The sequence below is a fragment of the Macaca fascicularis genome, chromosome 15 (assembly GCF_037993035.2).
Source record: "Macaca fascicularis isolate 582-1 chromosome 15, T2T-MFA8v1.1".
NCBI lineage: Eukaryota > Metazoa > Chordata > Mammalia > Primates > Cercopithecidae > Macaca > Macaca fascicularis.
Window position 1 is genome coordinate 92,800,532 of NC_088389.1, and position 25,645 is coordinate 92,826,176.

Consider the following 25,645-nt stretch of genomic DNA (forward strand, 5'->3'; position numbering starts at 1 on the left):
GCCTGGCTGTTGTTTAATGGATTCAGAAAGCTCTCAGTGCTGGAAGAAAGCAATGTATGGAAAAAAAAAATCCAACATGGTGCATAGAGACCTTTGGTTTTAGTTTAACTCTAAAGTTGAGATCATTTTTTTCTTTTACTTTTTAAATGCATTTTACATAAAATTGGACAAGTAATGTAAAAATTCAAAGGAGTATGAAATATTTAGCAAGAGTATGTAGAGTTAAATAAAATTTCTCCTTTTTTTGTTGTTTTTGTTTTTTATTTTAGAGACAGAGTCTTGGTCTGTAATCCAGACTGAAGTGCATAGCTGATTGCAACCTTGAACTCCTGGCCTCAAGTGATCCTCCTGCCTTGGTCACCCAAAGTGCTAGGATTAGAGGCATGAGCCACCATGCCTAGCTCTCCTGTATTTTTTATAATTAGCCCTTATATAGTGTTTACTATGTGCCAAGAACTGTACTAACTGCTTCACATATTTAAGTTATTCAATTATTACTGCAATCTTGTTAGGGTACCATTATTATTATCCCTTTTTTATATATGAGGAAACTGAGGTACAGAGGAATCAAGTAAATACCCAAGGCCTCATAGCTGAAACCCCAAGCAAACATTTTCAGAGTTCATGAGGTGCTTCAGGAAACGGTTGGAGGAATCCAAATCCGTTGCATTCCAGATCTTCCTCCCTAGCCGCTGCATCCAGAGCAGAAAACGCCTACCTAGAAAGTTTTCTAGATAGAAGAGGTTTTACTGGTAAGAAAACAAAATTAAAACTTTGAAAATATGTCATTAGGCTACCTTAATTATTTGACCCTATAAGGAGGATGATAGAGTGAGACCCAGCTCATATACCATCAGTGGTAGTCAAGCTAGAGAAGATTTAGTAGCATCATAAGGAGAAAGCATTACACTTAATGATTGGAAGAAGTTTTCAAAACTTTGTAAAGAGTAGAATCCTTTTCTGAAAAAAAAATATTGCATAGGAAGCCTAATAGATAAGACAAAATCATTAATTTATTAATATAAATATGCTTCATAAGTTTACATTTATATTTACTCATTATAAAGTTATTTAATGAAATATACTGTTTCCACCATAATAATGGATTAATTGCCATGAACAGCCCTCCTGATAAAACAACTAAAATGCTGCAAGAAGTATTTTAAAATATATTTTCAAACAACATTGAGGGGGCATGAATGGGAGGCTAGCAACCTTGGCTTTTTCTAAAGTTGTCTACTATATCCTAGAGACAAAGAGGAAGAATTATGTAAAGAACCAGGACCAGGAGATAAAGCTCAGGATATGTCTAAGATGGGGAGTCTAACAGGAAACTGCTGCATAAACCTGGACTCTCAAAGGACCACATTCACAATAGAAGGATGATCAAGATAAATAAACTCCACAGAAGGGAATAGCCAGAAACCTTGTCTGTCTTAACTCCAGCCCTTGCTGGAAGGAAACACATATCTCTAAGAATTTATCTTCTCAGGACAAGTTAGCCCCTACATGGGTTTGTAGTCTGAAATCATACTAGTTGTGTGCTTCTGAAAGCCTGAAATAGAGAATTAAGTATAACATAGTTTTAGGTTGGCAGTGCCCCAAGGCAAATACAAATCTTATCTTGAAGAACTCAGCTGCTACGCAAACCACCAAGCATTCCCACAGAAAAGCCTTCAGGACAAATGAGTAGTCTGCAGTCAAAATTTGCAAAGCAAACAAGAATACTAGACACCATGGTGAGAACCCACAAAACGAACAGGTAGCAGAAACCAGGCACAAAGCCTTTGTGTATTAGAACAAGCAGAAATAACATATAAAATAACGGATTTTAATATTGTTAGATATATTTCTAAAAGATTGAAAATACAAACAATAAACATGTATATTTGTAAAAGATCCAAATAGAATATCTAGACATAAAAGATGTATTATTGACATTAAAACTCAATGGTTCAATTAAACAGAAGATTAAACACAAATAAAAAGAGTCAGTGACCTAGAGAACATGTCTGAAGTATTCCACAGAATACAATCCAGAGATACTTGGAGGTGGAAAATATGAAAAGAGGGCAAAAGACTTGGAAGAAAAATGAGACAGTTTTATGTCTATTTGGAATGGTAGAAGGAGGTGCTAGAACAGAGATGGAACAATATTTGAAGATGGAACAATATTTGAAGAAATAATGGCTGACAACATTTCAGAATTGTTGAAAGATCCTAATCCTCAGATCTAAGAATTTCAATGAATCCCAAGCAGATAGAAAGAAAGGACTGGGGGTGGTGGCTCAAGCCTTGTAGTCCCAGCACTTTTGGAAGCTGAGGTGGGATGATCTCTTGAGGCCAGGAGTCTTAAGACCAGCCTGGGCAACATAGCAAGACCCCATCTCTACAAAAAAATAATAATTAAAAAAATTAGCCAGGTGTGGTGGCGGACACCTGTAGTTCCAGCTGGTAGGGAGGCTGAGGTGGGAGGATTGCTTAAGCCCAGGAGTTTGAGGCTGCAGTAAGTTAGGATTATGTCACTACACTGCAGCCTGGATTACAGAGCAAGACCTTGTCTCTAAAAAGAGAGAGAGAGAAAAGAAAAATCCACATCTTGATATATTAGTTATGCAATTGCAGATTATTAAAGAAAAAAAGACCAGCCAGAGCACCATAATGAGCCCTCATCTCTACAAAACATAAAAGAGAAAAATTAGCTGTGCATAGTGATATGTGCCTGTGGTCCCAGTTACTCAGGTGATTGAGGTAGGAGGGTCGCTTGAGCTAGACAAGTCCAGGCTCTAGTTAGCTGTGATCACATCACTGCACTCTAGCCCCTGGGTGACAGAGTGAGACCTTGTTTCAAAAGAAAAAAGAAAAGAGAAGATTGTAAAGTCAGTTATTGAGGACAATAAAACTATTTGGAGGAGGAAAAAAATCACCCATCCATATGGATGGAAGTTTACAGTCTTAGAGAGTAGCCCTAGAACTTGTGAAATAAACATTTGATATTTGCAGAACCAAGGTGCACCTTGTAGTCAACTGAGCATTATTAAAAACTGCAGAGGTGGCTTAAAACTCCTTATTTTACAGATGAGGAAAGTGCCACTCAGAGCAGGCAAAGGGCCTTCCCCAAGGTCACACAGCTAGTGAATGGGTATGTGGTGGAGCCAGGACCAGAACTCAGGTCTCTTAACTCACAGAGCAATAGTTGTGACTGCTCTTCCCTCTATCCTGCTGCCATTTCTTTATTCAGCAACAAAGAAAAAATGTGAAGAAAAGTAGAGTTTCAGTTTACATTGGAACTTTTTGGTGATTCCTTATGTTTCATGTATAGAATTTAATAACTGAATACATTCTTACACAGTGCAATATCCCATCGCCAGGAACCAATGAAACTGCTCACATTTTTGGATGGGGGTAAGGGGATGCAGTCTTGATTTGTTTCCTTATAGCTTATAACATAGTATGAGGGGAGTGTAAGAAAGTTTTAGAAAATGTGATTAAATCTGAGTCATGGAAATCAGTTATGGCACAGCATTCTGTAGAAGGTGGTAAGGGTAACAAGAGGTAGGTGCAAATCTCAGCACATACAAAGACTGCTGAGAAATACATAGGGGAAAGACAGGTGCCAAGCCACAGCATGTATTATATATACCTGAGTCAGTAGGTCAAATAAATTCACAAAACTGTAAAATAAAAGAATCTATTCTGCCTGAGTTCACTGCTTTGGATCTGGCTTGGTTTGCTTTCTGAAAAGTTCGTACCTTAGATCCACAAAGGAAAACAATTTGCAAGGGTAGGTAATGCCTATGTATCAAAATGTATCACCCTGTTTATTCATGAAAAGATACTATTGCATGTATGTGCATGCATGCATGAAAAATTATTTCTATACATAATTCATCACAAATACATGCCAAAAAGTAAGAGAGCATTTGTAATTGGCAACAGTACAATCAAACAAATTGCTTAACCAAGGATGAGAACTTGCCTATTAAGTCACTTTTGATTCTGGGAATAGTACCCAGATTCTAAAGCCTAAAGTGGTTTGCATGACTTAATTACAAAAGCTAACAACAATAGTTCTTTGGGCAGTACTCTAAATCCTATCAGCTGATTTGCTGTTTGTTTTGAAAGAGAAGCATGAGATTTTCAGATGGCAAAGCTTTGGATTTTGATACCCATCTTCGAAACAGAATACAATATATATTTTTAAATTAGTTTCTTTGTAGGAAAGCAGGCTAATTTGGGTATGGCACATTTTTCAAACACATAAAACATTAATAAGAGATTTATTCCAGATTTTACCGTTATATAGTTAGAGCCAGTGAAAGTGTGCCTAAGTTCTATTCCCACTACGTAGAGATGCCACTAGATGCCTCTGGAATTGATTCTGGGAGACTTCATCTGAAGGCAGCTTTAGGAAATAACAAGGAATAACAAGAGGAGTTTGTGAAAAGATGAATTAGATGCTTATAGAAATAGGGAAAGAAGGGCCGGGCGCGGTGGCTCAAGCCTGTAATCCCAGCACTTTGGGAGGCCGAGACGGGCGGATCACGAGGTCAGGAGATGGAGACCATCCTGGCTAACACGGTGAAACCCCATCTCTACTAAAAAAAATACAAAAATTAGCCGGGCGCGATGGCGGGCGCCTGTAGTCCCAGCTACTCAGGAGGCTGAGGCAGGAGAATGGCGTGAACCCGGGAGGCGCAGCTTGCAGTGAGCTGAGATCCGGCCACTGCGCTCCAGCCTGGGGGACAGAGCGAGACTCCGTCTAAAAAAAAACAAAAAAAACCCAACTTAGGACCAAGAGAAGGGGTTGGCCTGGGACTTCTGGGAACATTTTTCTGCTTGAAATAAGAGGCATGTGAGGAGTAAGTGCTTCTTGGCCTCTACTCCTTCGGCTTCTCTGAGTATCTGATGCTCAGAGCTGGGCCAACCATCTTTTACCATGAAGAGAGATTGTAGATGCTCTGAGGATGGTAAAGTAGAAGGGTGGGAAGACCCTGAGTCCTTGATGATATCCTTGATTTTTGACACCAACTCTGAGACTGCCCGACTAAACTTCTGATTAAGTGAGCAAAAAGTGTCCTTATGTTTTTAGCCTCGTTCAGTTTTGTGTTCCCCAGTTGCAGCTAAAAGTATATCAAGTGATATAAATTCTCTTTATTTTTTGTGTAAGTGTAATCTGCGTTGGCTTTTTCTAAATCCTAAAAAGAAATGGCAAATAACTAATGTATTCTGGACATTGCTTTAATAATGTCTTTATTATAGTTGAATTGTTTAAACATTTTAATGTTTAAATAATGTTATGTTTTAAAGAAAATTTTAGTATAACATGGATATGTAAATTCCTGTGCTAAAAATCAAGAAAATAATATTAAATATGATAGAAAAGCATGATATATCAAAAAATAGAAAAAATAAACTGAAAATCTGTTGTATCAGAACAAGATTTTAAAAACTTATAAGTAACTCTTTGAGGTACTCTTTAAAAAAAAAAAACAAGTGCAGATTACCAGTAATAGTACTGTTATTACTATTTTATTTTTGCAAAACAGTAAAACATCAGTTATGTTTGTTTACAAAACATTTAGTGTATTTAAATTTGTCTACAAAATGATTATGAATATCATATACATGTAAGTCATGCCTTAAGTCATCGTGGGACAAATAGTGACAAAATGAAATGACTTGCCAAGACTTTGAAAATCAAACTTCATAAAATCCTAAAGCAAAGGAAGGAATAATAAACATAAATTCTTGGTTGTTACGTCTGGGGCAAACCAAAGGAGATGCAATTAGGTAGTGACACAGAGGAGCCTTCAAAGGTATAAGAAATATTCTATTTTTTAAACTGCATGATAAATACACAGGTATTTGTTTTCTTATTTTTCTCCAGAACTTACACTTACATATACATTCCATATATTAGTTTATGTGTATGATATATTTCTTAATTAAAAAGCTTGAAAGAAAGAAAATCAATCTTCAGTTAACATTCTACTCATAAAGTCAACTGTTAAGCAGACTTCCCTATCCTCCAGGAACAAATGTAGCTACCAAGTAAAAAAAAAAAAAAAAAAATCAGTTAATACAACATCAACACTTTCAAAATAAAAAAGAAATTGCTGCCTGACAGCAGGAATGCATTATTTAAAATTCTGTGGTTATATTTTAAAAGAACAAGTGGGCTAGTATAAAGGGGATTCTATGTGCTAAATGGTGACAATTTGACTAAAACAAAAAAATATGTGAAAGTTTTTCCTTGTGCCAAGACTAAAGTTACAGATAGCATAACTTTTGCAGGCTTTTCTTCTTGTGTTTGAGATATGCTTATTGAATAGTGACAGAAATAACTGATATTATAGCACAGGTTATTAAAAGTTTTGTAAAGCATGTAATATATTCCACAACACTTTCACTGCCACACCATCCAACTTATCTGGCATAGTCAAAAGCCAAAATGAGAGTCCCTCCCAATGCTGGTATTTAGCTGGTATGCTGCAAGCCTGGTTCCTTTCTTATTTGTCTTTGCTAATGCCATGCCAGCTATTAAATATTTTGAATATCACCTGAGTAGAAAGCATGAGATTTTCTTGTACAACCAAATGGCTGCCTGCTAACACACAACATTATTAGATGAAATTAAATGTGATTATTACAAGCCATTTAAAACTTAAGAGTATAGAGGCCTTCTTCTCATAGATATGAAACTTTCTGGCCATTTATCTGAATAAAATAAGCCACAATCTACACCCTGGATATTTCATTTCCATAAAGTTTTAACAGAACTGCCTTGTGCGGTGATCTGAAAATGCAGCTCAAATGTCTGGAAGCTTGAGCACCATAGTATGACAAGCTTTTCACTTTGCCTCCTTCATGGGCTGCTCCAGCTATTCCCCAAATTGCTGACTTCATTATTTCTCTGTGGAATTCTTAGTTGGCTCAGCCTTACTTACCTGGTAGCTGGGCTTAGTGGGAAATCTACTAAAGTGAAAAGACTCTGTTAAACCCCAAAGATAAGACTAAATTATTTTCCCACTGTGGACAGATGACTTCTTCTTGAGTGTACCCACTGATGTACAGAGAAATAAATATAACTGGTAGCCTTTCCTTTGCCAAGAGACTTTTCATAAAATAGGTACAGTGAACTGCCATTCTAGAGGTTACTAGTTGCTGCATGGTTCCACCTAGACAGTAGGGAGAACCAATGGGTCTAAACCCAGATGCCCTTTTACCAGCTTTTGCCATAAATACCTAGAAAAAAATTGAATGCTGACAAAATAATAGACTTCTAAGTTTTATGCTTTTATGAATTGAGAAATATAAAGACTTAAAAATTTTTTTTCTGTCACATCACAGTGCAAATGACTTTAAATGCTTCTAAATGTTGAATCTGCTTTCATGGGCCTTATAGCACTGAGCAGAAATTCTTCCACTTGACATAATGAAAAGTAATAATAATTGGACAGCCAGATGTAAGCATTACCTGTCACATCCTAGGCATGGTATCCTCCAAACATTTTTTGTAAAACAGCTTATACTCCTTTGATTTAATAGCATCTAATTTATTATATTAAATGACCACTACATACTGACAATTATGATTAAGGTTCCACACACCATATGGCTCTTGAATAAGTCAGTGAAGAAAAAATAATGCCGCCATACATTCAGGTAGTATGGACCTTTTTTCTTATGGGGGAAAAAACAGGAAGCTGGAGATAGTCATTAAATTACATAAGAATGAATATTGGCACTTATTTCTGTGCCTGAAACTTGTTCAAAAGTTTAGGATGAAATATTACTAAAGGAAACTTTAAAATTATGGATCAGGCACAGTGGCTCACACCAGTAATCCCAGCACTTGGAGAGGCTGAGGCAGGAAAGTCACTTAAGCCCAGGAGTTTGAGATCATCCTGGGCAACATAGTGAGACCTCATTTCTACAAAACGTAAAAAAACTAGCCAGGTGAGGCAGCACAGGCCTATGGTCTCAGCTACTTAGGAGGCTGAGGTGGGAGGATAGCCTGAGCCCAGGATGTGAAGGCTGCAGTGAGTTGTGATTGAGCTACTGCTCTCCAGCTAGGGTGACAGACTCTGTCTCAAAAATAAATAATAATAATTATTATTATTTACCAATATGAAGTAGTTATGCTGACTACTGATCAAGTATTGTTAAACAGGATTGTTAAAGAACGTGGACAAATAATATATATGTATAAGAGATAATGGAAAAATAAAATTTAGGGGGGAAAATCTTTGAAACTAGTAAATTCAGATTTGAGGAAGTTCATGTTTGGGTCTAATAATTCTCCAAAGAAAAGAACAAGTGAAGAAAAGCATATAGTCCTCTAAAAAGAAATTATAAACAACTTAAATAGCATTTCTTAAACAATTGCCATTAATAAGTCAGCAGGCTAAGAAGTTAGAGTGGCTGAGATTTGAGCACAGCAGACACACAAAACTATGAAGTTCTGTGAAACTTTTTAAGGAACTATTGAATATTTGCTAGGAACTACGTGGGAAATAGTGAGCAAAACATTCTTACCATTGCAAAAGGTCTCAGATGCACTAATATGGCTAGGGAAAATTATGACAATCGTTTAATTTATGGAGTGTTCAAAGTGGAGGGGAATTAGATGTAAACTGGGTGCTGATTAAAAGTAAAGCACTCAGCCAAGTTTGTAAGTGAACTTCTTCTTTGTTCTGAAAATAGCAATGGGAATGGCAAAAAAAAAAAAAAAAAAAAAAGTTACAGAAGAGAACGATGGCTGGCAGAAACTCTTTCCCTCACACAACAGTGAATGTAGCCCTGAAGGAAATAGATAGAAGATTTTAATGTCACCTCATTAATATTTTCATATTTGAAAATGATGGAAACTTTGAGTAAAAAAATAGCTTCACGAAGAGGATTAGAGATGCACTAAATTAAGTAGTTTGGAATTGTTCTTTAGTTCTTTTTTCTTAATGGGACCTGACCCTGGACTTTAATCTCTGGTCTGAAATTTACTGACTTTATGATTTTGGGTTAGTACTACAATCTTTTCAAATCCCACTGTCTCAATTTCATAAATGGAGATAATATTTACCTCACAGAGGTGCTGTGAGGGATAATGTGGAAGATAAAAGTCTCACTTTTAGTAAATGGTCAGGGATTACTAAACTACCTTTGATGACTGCTTCTAACTTGTTTTACCCACCACAACACCTGTCTTGAGTGGGATTTTGTTGCTTGTTTGTTTCAGATTTTACACAGGAGAAAAAAATTCAGGCTCAGGAAAGTTAAGTAAGATCCAAAATTACACAGCTGATGAATGATGGATGATGGACTGGAGGCCTGACTGCCTCTAAAAATTTGTGTTTTTACTATTATGCTATATTGCACTCTTCACTTAAAAACATACGAAACAAAAATAAATACCTTCATAGGTATAGTGTAATCTACCAATAATAACATGAGCAGCATGTGCCAGGAGTCCGCTATAGGCAGGAAGCACCCCCAATTCCTCACTCCCCCTTACCACTCCCTGCATACTGAACTTTGCCTGAACTTTTTGAGGCCCACTAAGGTTGTGTCCCCTTAAAAGTTACTTTTGCTTGCAGATGTCAGCACCAGAGAACCTACAGGAAACCGAAGAGATTAGAGGTTCTACCATGATTTCCTGAAGTTCTTGAACCCAACCCAATCATTTTGTTGTTGATAGAATTAAGGTCCATTTCTTTCTGCTGTTCCAGGAGTTCATATTTGGTCTTAATGTTTCTAAATGTTCCTGCTACAAACTGAGATGCAAAGAAGGTGAATTCCAATAATCCTCTTGATTTCCACCATGTTTGCCAAAATTTCAACTTGAATGAAAGATACATTGATTTTGGCACAGTCTGACTCACATCTCCAGAAAAACCCTTATGGTATCAGATTTACTGACATATGTATTTTCTGATGTAGACATATATATACACACACATATATATGGAGAATATCTATATGGATATCTATCTATCTATCTATCTATCTATCTATCTATCTATCTATCTATCTATCTATCTATCTTTCTCCCAATGCTGACCCCTCTTCAGTATTTCTTTGTAATGATTTAATTCCCTGATGGAGCTTAACTTTTCACAATTGAATTTCATGCCTATTTCCCCGAAGTTAATTGTAAGCTTTATTTCCTTAATCCCTGGGAAACCCTGGCCTAGAGTGACATTTCCTGTTTCTCAGTCTCTTCCCTTATTTTCAGTTCTGGCTATTTCAACCCCTAAGTGAAAGTTTGCCTCAGGATTCTTTTCTCTCTATAAATGGGAAAGGGAAAGAGGTACTTTCTGGCTGTAGATACTGTAAGCTAGACAGTGGTGGGAAAGAGATAAATATCTAGGTTGCTTAGGAAATCAATTATGAAGTAACCAAAGATTGGTAGAAGGTCCAGGATCCTTTCAGAGAAGAATGGAGAAAATGTGAAATATGAGCTGAGGGAAGTGTGATGCTTGTGCTAGAAGTTCTTAACTGTTTAAGACACTACCGAGCTGTGTGATTCAGTTCAAGCACCCTAAACTTTGGGAAATAGAGGATTCTGAAGTTTTCTGAACTCAGAGCGGTACATTTTCTGGGTGGAAATCAAAAGAGGAGCATTAAGTATTCAAAAAACAAACTTGAGAAGCAATAAGTAAGAATGTTGGAAACAGTATAGGACCTCAATGTGGCACAGAAGGATGCTTCAGGTGGGAGAAGCACAGTGCAGAAGAGGAAGTACGGGTCTTTGCCCTAGATGCTTCACTCTCAAGTCTCGGACTTGTATGCAGCCACAGGACATACTTTTGGATTTGTGCTATTTTCTTAATTAAAATAGTATGGAGGCATATATTCATGTGTGGAAAGAAAAGGCAGAGAAAATTGTGAGGAGGCAGAGAGCAAGGAATAAAGAAAAGAAAACAATCTTCAAAAGAAAGTCTGTAAATGAAGAATAGTAGCAAAACTGATGAGCTTTTGAGTTTCTCCATTTAGGGTATCAATTCCTTATTTTTCCACAAAAGTTTATTTTTGAGGGGATGGTACCTCTCAGTTCTTGTATTTGAAACTGAAAGTGAGAAGTAACAGTGAGAAAATTATGACAGTGAAAGAGATCAGACATAACCAACCCCCATCATGCTTTTAACCTCCAAATTGGTCATTCCTGGGCTTGGGCCAAGCTAACTTTGGGAGAAATTTAGTGTATGGTTTAAATGATAATAACCCTTCCCCAAAAGTAACCATCATGGTAAAACTAATGAAAGACCACCAAGTTAGGAGTTAGAGAGGGGCCTGAATTCTGCCAAGATGTAGGCATAGAAAAATGATTACCAACCATTATTCTGGAGGTCACAAGATTTGCAACTTCCCCAGTGACTACTGTAAATAACATCACTATTGCATAAGCCAAGATTGACCTTTAGAGATGTCTGTTCAGGTTTTTGCATTTCTGATGACCAGTGACTCCTCTGTGGCCCCCACACAGAAATAGACTCAGCGCACACACGAGGACTATTTTTCACTTGTCTATGATTTTATTCCCAACCAATCAGCAGCACCTATTCCCCTAAGCCCTTTGCCTGTCGAACTAACCTTGAAAAACCCTAGCCTCCAAATTTTTGGGGAGATTTGAGTAATAACTTTAAATCCTCTGTGGCATGGCTGGCCTTGGGTCAATTAAACTCTTCACTGCCATGCCATGGTTTCAGTGAATTGGTTTTGTCTGTGCAGTGGGCAGGAAGAGCCCATTGGGCAATTACATGTTTGTTCCACTTTTACTTTTTTTTTTTTTTTTTGAGACCAGATTTAGCTCTTGTTACCCAGGCTGGAGTGCAATGGCATGATCTTGGCTCACTGCAACCTCCACCTCCTGGGTTCAAGCAATTCTCCAGCCTCAGCCTCCCGAGTAGCTGGGATTACAGGCACCCGCCACCACACCCAGCTAATTTGTGTGTGTGTGTGTGTGTGGTTTTTTTTTTTTTTTTTAGTAGAGATGGGGTTTCACCCTGTTGGCCAGGCTGGTCATGAACTCCTGACCCCGGCGATCCACTGCCTCGGCCTCCCAAAGTGTTGGGATTACAGGCTTGAGCCACCACGCTTGGCGATGTCCCCCCTTTACTGAAAACCACTTGTAAACAATTGCAAGCATGTTTGTCTTAAGTAAGCATTAGGAGTTTGAAGTAGAATTATCAACTTGCTTTATAAAGTTTCCAGCCTGGCAACAAAGCAAAGACCCTATCTCTACATAAAATAAAAAAATTACCCAGGCACAGTGGTGTGTGCCTATAGTTCCAGCTACTTGGGAAGCTGAGACAGAATGATTGCTTGAGCCCAGGAGTTGGAGGCTGTAGTGAGCTAGGGTTACACCACTGTGCTCCAGCCTGCGCTATAGAGCAAGATCCCTTCTCTTAAAAAACATAAAATAAAATAAAATAAAATAAAATAAAATAAAGTTTCATGGAGGGGGCAGAATTTACTATAAAAACCATTATAATCTCTTTTAACAATTTATTAATTTTAGAAATCACCCAAAGGAAAGCAAATGGAATTATGTTAGTAACAGCTATTTTCATCGACTTTTATTGCTATTAGCAATAATAACAAACTGGCCTTATCATTTATTTTTCAGGAAAAAAAACAAAAACAAAAACACAGTTCTCCATGGTTCCCAAGGTTTTACTTTGCAAAATCTGACTAAAAATCTCCCAGAATATTCAGTCTTACCTTGTGGTCTTGTTTTGATTTCTTCCCTGAAGAGCTGCAGCTCTGTGTTCAGAGGAGTCTAGATTCTTTTTATTAACAAAAGTTTGGCAGAGAACCAAATTGCCTTAGAAGGGAGATCTGGGCGGGTGAGATTTTAGCAGGCTTGAAATCTCATGTAAAGAGCCAACAGAGTTGCAATTCTGTCAACTTCTAAGGCTCATTACTTTCTGCATCCTCCCTCCATCTTAATATTTTAAACCAGCAATTATGATTCTTCTGCCCCTAAACTTTATGTTTTGGCTCTCTTTGGAGTTAAACTAAACTTTAACTTCAGCACTGTTCATTTTGAAATTCTTTTGCCATTTATATTTTCACTTTTGGCCATTGGCTTCTTAATTTACAACCTTCATTAAGAGATCAGTTTATTCCAAATTCCTTTATAATAGAAATTTGCGACCCTCTTTGGCATATCAGTAATAAGCAGCTCATCTGCAAATAAAAGCTGTCAGATACTCTGTATTCCAACATATCTGATGTGTCTTCCTGCTCCCCACTGTTCATCTTTTCTTCCTATTCATCTCAAAAATCTCACAGAAGATAATACTTTATTACAAAAGCAAATCCTGTACTGTAGATCCCATGAGAAATTGTTCTTACCTCATGAGAAATTTTGCTCCTACTCACCCTCTCTCCATTTCGTTTGGCATCTGTAGCAGAAATAAAGGGGTGAGGTAATGCTCTTTTAAGACTTGGACTGATTCTACATCCTAAGATCACTCATTGGAAGGAAGACTGCTGCTGTACTTAGAAGGATATTGTGATGGACTGTTACCCTAGCAAGCCCCTACAGCCATTCAGTCTACAATATTAGAAGGGTGAGCTTGAAACAAAGGGACAGCAGAAAAAAGTTTACTGTAAAATGAATTAGGAATTTTTTAGTTTTTCTCATGGCATTTTGAGGGATAGAATGTTAGGGTTCTGAAATCCAGGGGAAAGAGAAAATGAGACAGCAATAGATGGCTGACCAGGCTTGGACAAATGTGACTGTGGTGGAGTCCCCTTTGGGAAAAACAACTAAGGAACTCTGTTATCTTGTTTAAAGTTGTTTCATTTTCTGTGCAGTAATCCCCTTTAATCATCCCCAAACCTGAGCAATCATCTGCTACAAGCGATAGTGTTGTGTTTGTGAGAAATGAAGAAAGATGGCTGTGTCCGCCCTTTGGATAAAGCAGTGAAGCAAGCAGACGGGATGCCAACATGACAAAAGTTAATCAGGAATTGAACTGTGTGCAATAAATAGGAGGGAGGGGTGACGAGTAACAGCCCAGGGAATATTAGCATACTCTACTCTGGGAATTCTTGCAAATACTGAGGAAATTACAAAGGATGAATAATGTATCTTTATGATATGTATTGAACCCTCCTTCATTGTTTCAAAAATTTCTCTTTTTATCTCTAGTTATGCTTCATGCCTTAAAGTCTGCTTTGTCCATTTGTCTGCTTTCTCCATTAGCAGAGTTCTGCAAACATTCTTTTGGTTAGTTTTCACATAGTGTTTCTCTTTTCATGTTTTTTTTTTCAAACTTTCTGTGTCCTTATATTTAAGATATGTCACATATATGAGGTATACAGTTTTTTGTTTGTTTGTTTGTTTACCAGTTTGACAATCATTTGTCTTTGAACTGGAACATCTGTTGTAATTATTGACAAATTTTAATTTGTTTCTACTATCTTGCTTTCTTCCCCCCTATTTTGTCCCCCTGTCTTATGCTCTTTTTTTGATGAAACAATTTTTTTTTTTTTTTGAGACAGAGTCACATTCTGTCACCTAGGCTGGAGTGCAGTGGTGCGATCTCAGTTCCCTGCAAGTTCTGCCTCCTGGGTTTATATCAGTCTCCTGCCTCAGCATCCCGAGTAGCTGGGACTACAGACACCCGCCACCATGGCCGGCTAATTTTTTGTATGTTTTAGTAGAGACGGGGTTTCACTGTGTTAGCCAGGATGGTCTTGATCCCCTGACCTCGTGATCCACCCGCCTTGCCCTCCCAAAGTGCTGGGATTACAGGCGTGAGCCACCGTGTCCGGCCTGGACAAAATAATTTTTAAAAAATTATTCAATTTTCTCCCAGCAGTCATGAACTATAACTCTAGTCTCTTTATGAAACAAGAACAAAAGCAAAAAGCCTGCCAAAACCACAGCTCTGCTTTTAAGAGGCTTTCTGATTTTTTTTTTTTTTTTTGCCTTTACCCCCATGCAGCTGCATAATTCGGCTGGTGTTTTGAAGAGGAAACTCGTTATATGTAGGTTGAGTTCTCCAGCCCTCTCTTCTTGATGGGGGCTTGGCCCTTCTAATTTCCAATTTTGTCTCTTCATTCCCACAGCACCAATCAACAGTGATTTCTCTATCTCCTGGCAGTGACCTCCTCCTTGGTAAAATACAGATTCCCTGCCTTGGCAAATGCTCTTGTAACTGTTATGAAAAGTAGCCATAACTGTTAGCTAATCTCTCCATGGAATCTTAGCCCCTCATCCTTAGTGCTTCAGCAGCTCTCTCTCCTTATCTGCCTTTCTGGTTATTCTCAATGGTAACATTGGACTGCCACAAGTTACTCCATGCTACTCAAGTAGCTAGTTGAATGAAGATGGAAGCATGGCTCTAGAAGGCAGGATGACTATGGGTTAGATCGTACAGACTTTATTCTAGTAACCATATAACTTGTTATCTGAATCATAAGTGTTTGAGAATGAAAAGAATGTTGTTAATCATTTGACCAGAATAGTAGGAAAACACTGAGATATGGTCACCCCAGGTTTTATGACTTTTATAGTTCCTCATCCCCAACCCCATTACTTCCCAAATCCCAAATCTGCCTTACTAACTTTCTCCTTTCAGGGTAGATGCAAGCTATATGGGTGACTGTCTAAAATTTTGCTGACCCATAGACATATACTTGATTTGGTGGCACTATTTTATTACCAAAGAAAAAAAGTTCAAATTGATGTTTTGTGCCAATAGACCTTAAAAAAATGAAAATTTAAAGGATATACTTCACATGGAGGAAGGTGAACCTAAATAGGGTCTGAGATATAAGCAGAATTGAAGAATAAAAACTATGATAAATATTGAGGTAATGCTAACCAATATTAATGGTAAATACTGATGATAATATCTTGTAAGTTTAAGAAAAACAAACTAGAACTAAATACATTACAAAAAATAGCCTATACGTCTGGAGAGATGATGATAGGAATGAGAGTTCCCAAGTATATTGTATTGCTCAGGAAGAGGGTAAAAATATTGCTGAGTTTTGGGCTCTGTATTCATTTTTAAATCTAGAAAAAAATTCAGAATAATAGAAATTGGACATATAACTAACTTCCAAATGATTAGAGGAGAAAAATAGAACGAGAAGAAAACAGCAGTCTATCCAGCAGAAATCAAGAAAGAAGAGACAACAAAGCATAGGAAAGGTAATACCAAGAGAAAAAACAAAACATGATAGATTTAACACAAATATATCAGTAATCTCATTACATGGACTAAAGGCACCAGTCGAAGAAACTAATATACTTAGACTTGAAAAGAAAAGATCCATGTAGTGCTGTTTTAAAGAGACATATACTAAAGATACAAAGAAGTTACTGGCCAGGTGTGATGGTTAATACTGAGTGTCAACTTGATTGGATTGAAGGATACAAAGTATTAATCCTGGGTGTGTCTGGGTGTTACCAAAAGAGATGAACATTTGAGCCACTGGACTGGGGAAGGAAGATCCACCCTTAATTATGGTGGGCACAATCTAATCAGCTTCCAGCAAATATAAAGCTGGCAGAAAAATGAAAAAAGAGAGACTAGCCTAACCTCTCAGCCTACATCTTTCTCCTGTCCTGGATGCTTCCTGCCCTCGAATATCAGACTCCAAGTTCTTCAGTTTTGAGACTCAGACTGGCTCTCCTGCTCCTCAAGCTTGCAGACAGCCTATTGTAGGACCTTGTGATTGTGTAAGTTAATACCTAATAAACTCCTTTATATATCTATTCTATTAGTTCTGTCTCTCTAGAGAACCCTGACTAATATACCGGGCATGGTGGTTCCTTCCTGTAATCCCAGTGTTTTGGTAGACTGGGGTGGGCAGATTGCTTGAGCCCAGGAGTTTGAGACCAGCCTGGGCAATATAGTAAGTCTTTGTCTCTACAAAAGAAAATTTTAAATTAGCTAGGCATGGAGGCACATGCCTGTAGTCCCAGCTACTTGGGAGGCTGAGGCAGTAGGAGTGCTTGAGACCAGGAGTTTTTTGGGTTTTTTTTTTGTTTTTTTTTTTTTGAGACGGAGTCTCACTCAGTCGCCCAGGCTGGAGTGCAGTGGCGCAGAGTGCAGAGATACTTCTCGGAGTATCAGAGATACTTCTCGAGGAGTATCTTTGAGTTGTTCTCTGTATTTCCTGAATTTGAATGTTGGCCTGTCTTGCTAGGTTGGGGAAGTTTCCTGGATAATATCCTGAAGAGTGTTTTCCAGCTTGGTTCCATTCTCCCCATCACTTTCAGGTACACCAATCAAACATAGGTTTGGTCTTTTCACACAGTCTCATATTTCTTAGAGGATTTGTTCGTTCCTTTTCATTCTTTTTTCTCTGTTCTTGTCTTCACGCTTTACTTCATTAAGTTGATCTTCAATCTCTAATATCCTTTCCTCTGCTTGGTTGATTCGGCTATTGATACTTGTGTATGCTTCACCAAGTTCTCGTGGTGTGTTTTTCAGCTCCGTCAGGTCATTTATGGTCTTCTCTAAACCAGTTATTCTAATTAGCAATTCATCTAACTTTTTTTCAACGTTCTTAACTCCCTTGCATTGGATTTGAACATGTTCCTTTAGCTCAGAGGAGCTTGTTATTACACAGTTTCTGAAGCCTACTTCTGACAATTCATCAAACTCATTCTCTGTCCAGTTTTGTTCCCTTGCTGGTGAGGAATTATGATCCTTTGGAGGAGAAGAGGCATTCTTGTTTTCGGAATTTGCATCCTTTTTGCACTGGTTTCTCCCCATCTTTGTGGATTTATCTACCTTTGGTCTTTGATGTTGGTGACCTTCAGATGGGGTCTCTAAGTGGATGTGCTCTTCCTTTCTGTTAGTTAGTTTTCCTTCTAACAGGCCCCTCTGCTGCAGATCTGCTGGAGTTTGCTTTAGGTCCACTTCAGACCCTGTTTGCCTGGTTATCACCAGCGGAGGCTGCAGAACAGCAAAGATTGCTGCCTGTTCTTTCCTTTGGAAGCTTCATCCCAGAGGGGCACCTGCCAGATGCCATCCAGAGCTCTCCTATATGAGGTGTCTGCTGAAGAATGCCCATTTTCAAACTTTTGTTCAACATCATGCCACAAATTTTAGCCAGAACAATTAGGCAAAAAAAAAAAAAAAAAAAAAAAAAAAAAAAAAAAAAAAAGAAAGAAAGAAAGAAAGAAAGAAAGAAATAAAAGGCAGGCAAATTGGAAGAGAAAGAAATAAAATTATCTTTATTGCAGATGACATCATTCTATATATAGAAAATCCCAAAGAACCCACAAAAAACTGTTAGAGATAATAAATGAATTTAGCAAAGCTGCAGATACAGGAGCAGCACTTAAGAATCAATTGTACTTTTATACAATATAAATGTCTCAAAACAGAAAATTAAGAAATCAATTTTATTTACAATTGTGTCAAAAATGAAATACTTAGGAATAAATTTAACTAAGGAGGTGAGAGAATTGAATACTGAAAACTACAAAATGTTGTTGAAATAAATTTAAAAAGATTTAAATGAATGGAAAGACATCCTATGTTTATCACTAAGAAAGCTTAATATTATTAAATAGTAACATGCTTCACATTGATCTAAATATTCTACACATTCTCTAGGCCGAATTTCAGCTGGATTATTTGTAGAAATTGAGAAGCTGATTCTAAAATTGATACAGAATTTTAGACCCAGAAAAGCCAAAACAATCTTGAAAAAGAATAAAGTTGGAGTACTCACGTTTTCCAATTTCAAACCTTACCATAAAGTAACAGTAATAAAGTATGATACTGACAGAGGATGTGCATATAAATAAGTGAAATAAACTTGAGAGTCTAGAAATAAACCTTCACATCTATGATCAACTGGTTCTTGACAAGGGAGTAAAAATCAATGAGGAAAGGAATTGTCTTGAGCAATAGTCTTTTTGACAGATAGTGTTGGGACAGCTGAATATCAACATTCAAAAGAATGAAGTTGGACCTCTGTTTCACACTATATACAAAATACACCAAAATGGATTAAAAATCTAAATGTAAGAGTTAAAGCTATAGAACTCTTAGAAGAAAATATAGGAGTAAATCTTCATGACTTTAGATTTGGTAATAGATTTTTTTAGATATGACAACAAAAGCAGAAGTAAAAACAAAATAGGTAAATTGAATTTCATTACAATTATTTATTTATTTATTTATTTATTTATTTATTTATTTGAGACAGAGTCTTGCTCTGTTGCGTAGGCTGGAGTGCATGGCTTACTGCAGCCTTGACCTCCTGGGCCCAAGCAATCCTCCCACCTCAGCCTCCCAAGTAGCTGGGATGACAGGTGCATGCCACTACACACAGCTAATTTTTGTATTTTTTTATAGAGACAGGGTTTTGCAATGTTTCCTAAGCTAATTGTCTCAAGTGATCCTCCTGCCTTGTCCTCCTACAGTGTTGGGATTACAAGCATGAGCCACCACATCTAGGCTTCAATACAATTAAAATATTTGTGGTTCAATGACACTATCAAGATAGTGAAAATACAACCTACAGGATAGAAGGAAATATTTGCAAATCATATATCTAATTAGGATCTAATATGCAGAATATATAAAGAGCTCTTATAACTCAAAACCAAAAAGGTAACCCAATTTTAAAATGGGCAAAAGTTTTCAATGGGTATTTCTCCAAAGAAGATATACAAATGGCTAACAAGCACATGAAAACATGTTCAGTTTCATCAGTCATTGGAGAAATGCCAATCAAAACCACAGTGAAATACTACTTTTCACCCACTAGGATGCGTGTACTTTTTTTCTTTTTTTAAAAAAAAAAGGAAAAATAACTATTGTTGAGTATGTGAAGAATATGCAACCCTCATATATTCTGGTGGGAATGTAAAATGGTGCAGCCACTACATAAAACAGTTTGGTGGTTCCTTAAAAAGTTACATATGAGATTACCATATGGCCCAGCAATTCCATCCCAAAGTGTATACTCGAAGAATTGAAATCAGGTATTTGAATGAAAACTTGTACCTAAATGTTTACAGTAATGCCATTCACAATAGCCGAATGGTGGAATCAATTAAAATGTTCACCAACTGACGAATAAATAAACAAAATGTGGTATATCCACATAATAGAATATTGTTCAGACATAAAAAGAAATAAGGTAGTTATACTTGCTACAACATGAATAAAAACATTATGCTAAGTGAAAGAAGCCAGACACAAAATATCACATAATGTATGATTCCATTTATATGAAATATCCAGAAAGGACAATCTACAGAAATAGAAAGCAAATTGATGGTTGCCAGGGGCTAGAGGTAAGGGAAAATGGCGAATGGATGCTTTATGCATACAAGATTTCCTTCTGGAGTGATGAAACTGTTTGGAACTAGACACAGGTAATGTTTACACAATATTGTGAATGTACTAAATGCTACTGAATTGTACATTTTAAATTGGTTAATTTTATATCATGTGAATTTTACCTCAGTTTTAAAAAACTACTTTTAAGTGGACATTTTTTTAAAAGCTGTTTCAAACAAACCATGTTCTCTGGTCACAAGGCAATTAAGCTAGTCCTTACAATAAAAAGATTATGATAAAACACCATTAATTTGAAAAATCCAGGTCGGGAAAGAAGTCAAGTATTTTAGGATCATTAGACCAAGGTGATTATTTCACAAGAAGTCGGGTCACAATCGAGATGATAAAGATCTATGTTCCTCACATAGACCAGAACAGCTAGTAGGAAGAAGAGAGACATTCTTTCATTAATAAGTTGTGTTTGCCTTATTGTGAAGAAACTTTAGTGGAAAGAGACTGAGCTGAAATTGAAGCACCACCATTTCCTTTCTGTCCCTTTCAAAGGTACCAGAGCTTCCTCGTGGAGGACACTGAGCAGAAGCCAAAGTAGATCCCCTAGCGACAGGCATATGAAGTCTCAGGTGACAGGTTGCAAGATTCTGGACGACTTAGGACTGGAATCTACATTGTATTGTGGAGAGGTAAGGATGGTACGTCTTGAGGAAGGGAACAGGGATGCCAGGAAGTGACACATAGTGAGAGTTCTGTGAGGGGGAGATGATTGGATTGAGAAGAAGAGGGATGGGGAGAGGAGCTGAGAGATAGAGGGAAGATATTCTAGAATGCCTACCATCCCCACATGGTATGAAGAGTGAGTTACATGCTCCGTAGCCAATTCTGAAAAATTTTACTTCACACTTTTTTTTAGCACACGTATTTAACCCTTTTTAAAAATAATCAGTGAATCCTCCATTAGAAGTTTGCTCATTAGCATCCAGTATATAAAAATGAAAATCTCTGGAAAATGTAGTCTGCCTGTGCTCCTCATGCCCCTTATTCAGTGATCATTGGACAGATACTAACCTGCTGTATTGTGGATTTATGTGTGAAGAGAAGTGCTGGGCAGCAGACAACTGCCCTTCCTGGGAGATCATCAAGCCAATGTTTGATTTTACTCTCAACCTCTTTTCATTCTTTATTTGAAAAGAGATGCAGCTAGAAAGGAAAATGCTGCCTGTTAAATGAATGGTGCCAGGATTTAGAACAGTCTAGTCTGCTATACACCAATAAGCCTGGTTTTTGTTTGTTTTGTGGAAATCACAGAGGTAAAGTTCCCTCTCTGTTTCCATCCCTGGTGCCTAGAAAAGTAATCCATAAGCTGCACCAATTGAGAAATAGCAGGTACAGTACTCCCTGCTTATTTGCAGTTTCACTTTCTGCATTTAACAGTGGTCTGAAAATATTACAGTATTTTGAGAATGAGAAAGAGACCACATTCACATAGATTTTATTACAGTATTTTGTTATAACTGTTCTATTTTATTAATTATTAATCTCTTACTGTGCCAATTTATAAACTAAACTTTATCAAAAGTATGTATATATGGGGGAAAACGATATAATATAGAGGGTTTGGTACTATCCATGGCTTCAGGCATCCACTGGGCGTCTTGGAATGTATCCCCCATGGATAAGGGGGACTACTATACTTGGCATCAAATGCCCAGTCTTTTCTACAGTGAGCTCTCAGGCAAGTCTGGGACAGAAAATATTCTCTCCATGTACTACTAAACTTGGTTTAGCTCAATAGTTTTCAGATTTTTCTTAAAAGAACAAACTTTCATCAAATAAAATCTTAACACAGAATTCATACATGTCAACATATAGATGCAGAGCTCCTACAGTGGAAGGAGAAGTAGAGGGAAGATCACTATTGCTTAAACTATCCCAGTTGTGGGAGGCCTCGAGATTCTAGGATTCTGCAGGAGAGATTTGAGAACCACCAATCTATAGGCATGTCCAGAATTGGTTCATATCTGAGAAAATTCTAAGGGAAACAGCATATTCTAAGAGAAACAGCCTTCAGTCTTCAACTCCCAGGAATTTATGACAGGTGCATATTACAAGCCAGGAGAGAAGATACGTGGGAGCTACACCAAAGATGTGTTCTTCCTTGGAGTATTGCTGGACTGAGCATGGTGAGAAATGAGGAGGGAGATGATACAGTCGAGGATTTGTAGTCTGACTTTGGGTACACCTTCTGCACCAGCCTATGGTCCTTTTCTTCCAGACCATCTATTGTTAGGGTAGTTACTTTGGGCAACTTCATCCCCACCATGGAACCCACCCTACTCCTTTCCACTAGAGTTGTTTTCCCATGCCACTCCCCTATGCAGAGGCATTTCCCACTTGGGCTGCCCCAACTCACATTATTTTTCCTTTTACACAAGGCCTTATTGTTTGACTGATTGAGCAATGAGTTTTACCCACTGTAGGGGATATTTTATAGAGTCTGCAAATTTCCTTATTTCTAAGGTAAATGCCTTGAGCAATGTTTACAATCTCAGGAAGAGTGGTTTACAACTCAGGAAGAGCTAAGCGGATGATGCTAAGCTACTTGGCATACTCAGTGTTTGCATTCTTTTCATCATCCCAGGAGTGTGCCCCTCAAGGCTCAAGATTTCATCTACTTCCTGAAAACAGAAGAGAGAGAGTTTATTACTTTTCTATTGCTTCCGTAATAAATAGCCACAAACCTAGTGGCTCAAACCAATACAAACGTATAATCTTACAGGTCAGAGAAGTCCAACACCAGGCTCACCAGACAAGGATCACAGTACTGGCAGGGCTGCATTTCTTTCAAGGATGGTGCTACTTTCTGTAGCCAAGAGTCAAGGACGAGCAGAGACTGGGCCTAGAGAACACAGCTCTAGGAAGGGATTGTTAGGCAGCAGCTAAGGATTCAGTACAGGGAATCTGCCAACCACAAAATCCTGGTAAGGAGGAAGCTCAGGAAAGGAAAGCTCTAACCTCAGTGTATGCCCCAGGAGTGATTGATCCTTTACCAGGGGTCCCTGGATGAGAAGACAGACGTATGGAACAGACCTGCGGTGTCACCACACTGCAGCTGAGCCATAGAGCCACAGATGTACCACCTACCCCAAGCCCTTATGTAACATGAAACAGGAAGAGATATTAATTGTAATAATTTGAGGTTGTTGGCCGTGAAGCATCGCTTGGTGAAAGCTCACTAAATCCTACCACCTTGACTGACAGCAAGTTTGCCCAGTGGAGCAGCCTAGAAAGTCAGCCTCTCTGGTCATAAAGCAGGGTTGTGGGAGGTGGAGAGTGGGCCCAGAGGGGTGCACAGAGGCATCCAGCCCAAGGGCCAGGGGTTTCCTTTTTTAGGCTACTGCCGTCAGCAGTCATGTCTCTCTGAAGGCCAGGAATCTAGACTGAATTGAAGATGGTGACATGATCCCTGGGTCACTGGTGTCTTCCTAAAGTGACACTGCCTTCTGGAGGAAATCCCTGATGGTGCCTCATTTTTGTTTCTATTTTTTTGCATCCTCTGTGCCCAGTACCTGCTCATAGGAGACATAGTAAAGATGTAGGTGTTAACCAAGTGCACATGGAAAACACATTGTTGTTCTGCATCGGTGATTTTAATTTAAAAATATGCTTCTGAAAGAAAGAAAGTTCACTGGTTTGTAGTCCTTTAAACAAAGTAATGTGATATTTAGTTGAGGGTAAGTTATTGCACCATGTCTCTAGTACAGTTCACTGTCTTTCCATTTTTAGACAAAGGTAAACCTTGTTTTTGTTTCCTTTTAGAAGGGGTATATCCACTGAGACCAGAGGCCAAACTCTGTTTTTACTTTTATTTTTATTTTTTGAGATGGAGTCTCGCTTCATCACCCAGGCTGGAGTGCAGTGGCATGACTGGAATCAGTGCAACCTCTGCCTCCCGGATTCAAGCAATTCTCCTGCCTCAGCCTCCCGAGTAGCTGGGATTACAGGCACACGCCACCACGCCCAGCTAATTTTTGTATTTTTAGTAGAGACGGGGCTTTGCCGTGTTGGTCAGGCTGGTCTCAAACTCCTAACCTCAAGTGATCCACCTGCCTCGGCCTCCCAAAGTGGCATGAGCCACTACACCCCACCAAACTCCGTTTTTAATGAGTTGGTTTTACTTTTGAGTTTAATTCTCTTCTTGTTGCAATGGTATGTCTATGTGAGACTTTCATTGCAGACCTTTTGCCACAGCCAGGATGGTCACACAAAAATAGGGGCCTTTCCTCATGAAAAGAGAAGATATGGCTCTGTAGATCAAATACAGTCATGTGGGTTCTACCACAGCCTTCTCTTGGACATTGGCAAATATTTCTCTCTGGAGCAAGAGTTTTCATATATTGCTTAAGATAATCTTTGTGTTTAAAAGTTTTCTGCCATATTCCCATGTTATTTCCTCTGTATGGGTTTTGTGCCTCACATATTTTGGAAGTTCAATCCATGTTTTTGCCACAAAGGAACATCTGTTTTGACATCTAGCCCTCCTGGACCTCCCTGTGTTGTTTTAGCCTGCTGGGTCAGGCAGTATTTCCCACATCCTTTCTGGGTTCGTTGGTATGCTGGCACTGATGGATTTTCAGCTACTGATCCTTAAAGATCTTTTTACAGCCTTCAAAATTGCATGCATGTTGTTTGCTGAATCTCATCTTTATGTTCAAAATATTTCTTCAAGTTTGATTTTGTGTTGAATTTTCTATCACAGCCACTAGTGCATAAACAGCTTTTCTCCTATATGAATCAGGGTGTTGTGACTCAGGCGGTACACCCTGAGGAAAGTCTTGCCACACCCTTCATAGTCACAAATGAATGGTCTCTTCCTCGTGTGCTTGCATAGGTGCTCTTCAAGCATCTGGACCTTATTGTAATTGGTGCTACATGCAGTCCTGGAAGGAGCAGATGAACTTCTTAGAGAGTGCAGGGGAGGGAGGGTACAAGGGCATGGGACTGGTCTCTAGCAGGCCACGAGAAATGCCTAGGCAATGGTCAGGGATGACAATGCCTCAGGCTCCCTAGCCTTAGCACCCACCCAGATCAGGTATGCAGCCACATGGGTGCACCAGCATATGGACCCAACACACAAAGCCAGACACTTCCAAGAGCTCATTCTGTTGCCGCCAGGCCCTGACCTGTAAACACTTATTTCTGACCCACTTGTTTCACAGAATCATCATATATCATTTTCCTATTGCTTTTCCACCCCATACAAGACCTTCTGGGATTATCTCTTTAAAAAATTAATTTGAAAAGGCCCTTTTTCCCATTTTCAAAATATTTGTTGATCTAACTCTGGTATTGAA

At 38.3% G+C, this 25,645-nt stretch overlaps 1 protein-coding gene across 9 annotated transcripts in view; it reads right to left on the reverse strand.

Moving 5' to 3' along the window:
• Positions 1-25,645, reverse strand: part of IL33 (interleukin 33) — an 82,835-nt gene that overhangs the window by 35,038 nt on the left and 22,152 nt on the right. For 5 of the 9 annotated variants that reach the window (XM_065530591.2, XM_074017518.1, XM_005581768.5 and 2 more), the window contains exon 1: positions 12,724-12,767. The exons of 1 other annotated variant lie outside the window; for it this stretch is intronic. The gene's annotated coding sequence lies outside the window, so the exon portion shown is untranslated. Of the gene's footprint in view, positions 1-12,723; positions 12,768-13,359; positions 13,412-25,645 lie in introns of those variants that run through there. 3 more of the 9 variants (XM_074017516.1, XM_015437191.4, XM_015437190.4) reach the window with 1 other exon arrangement.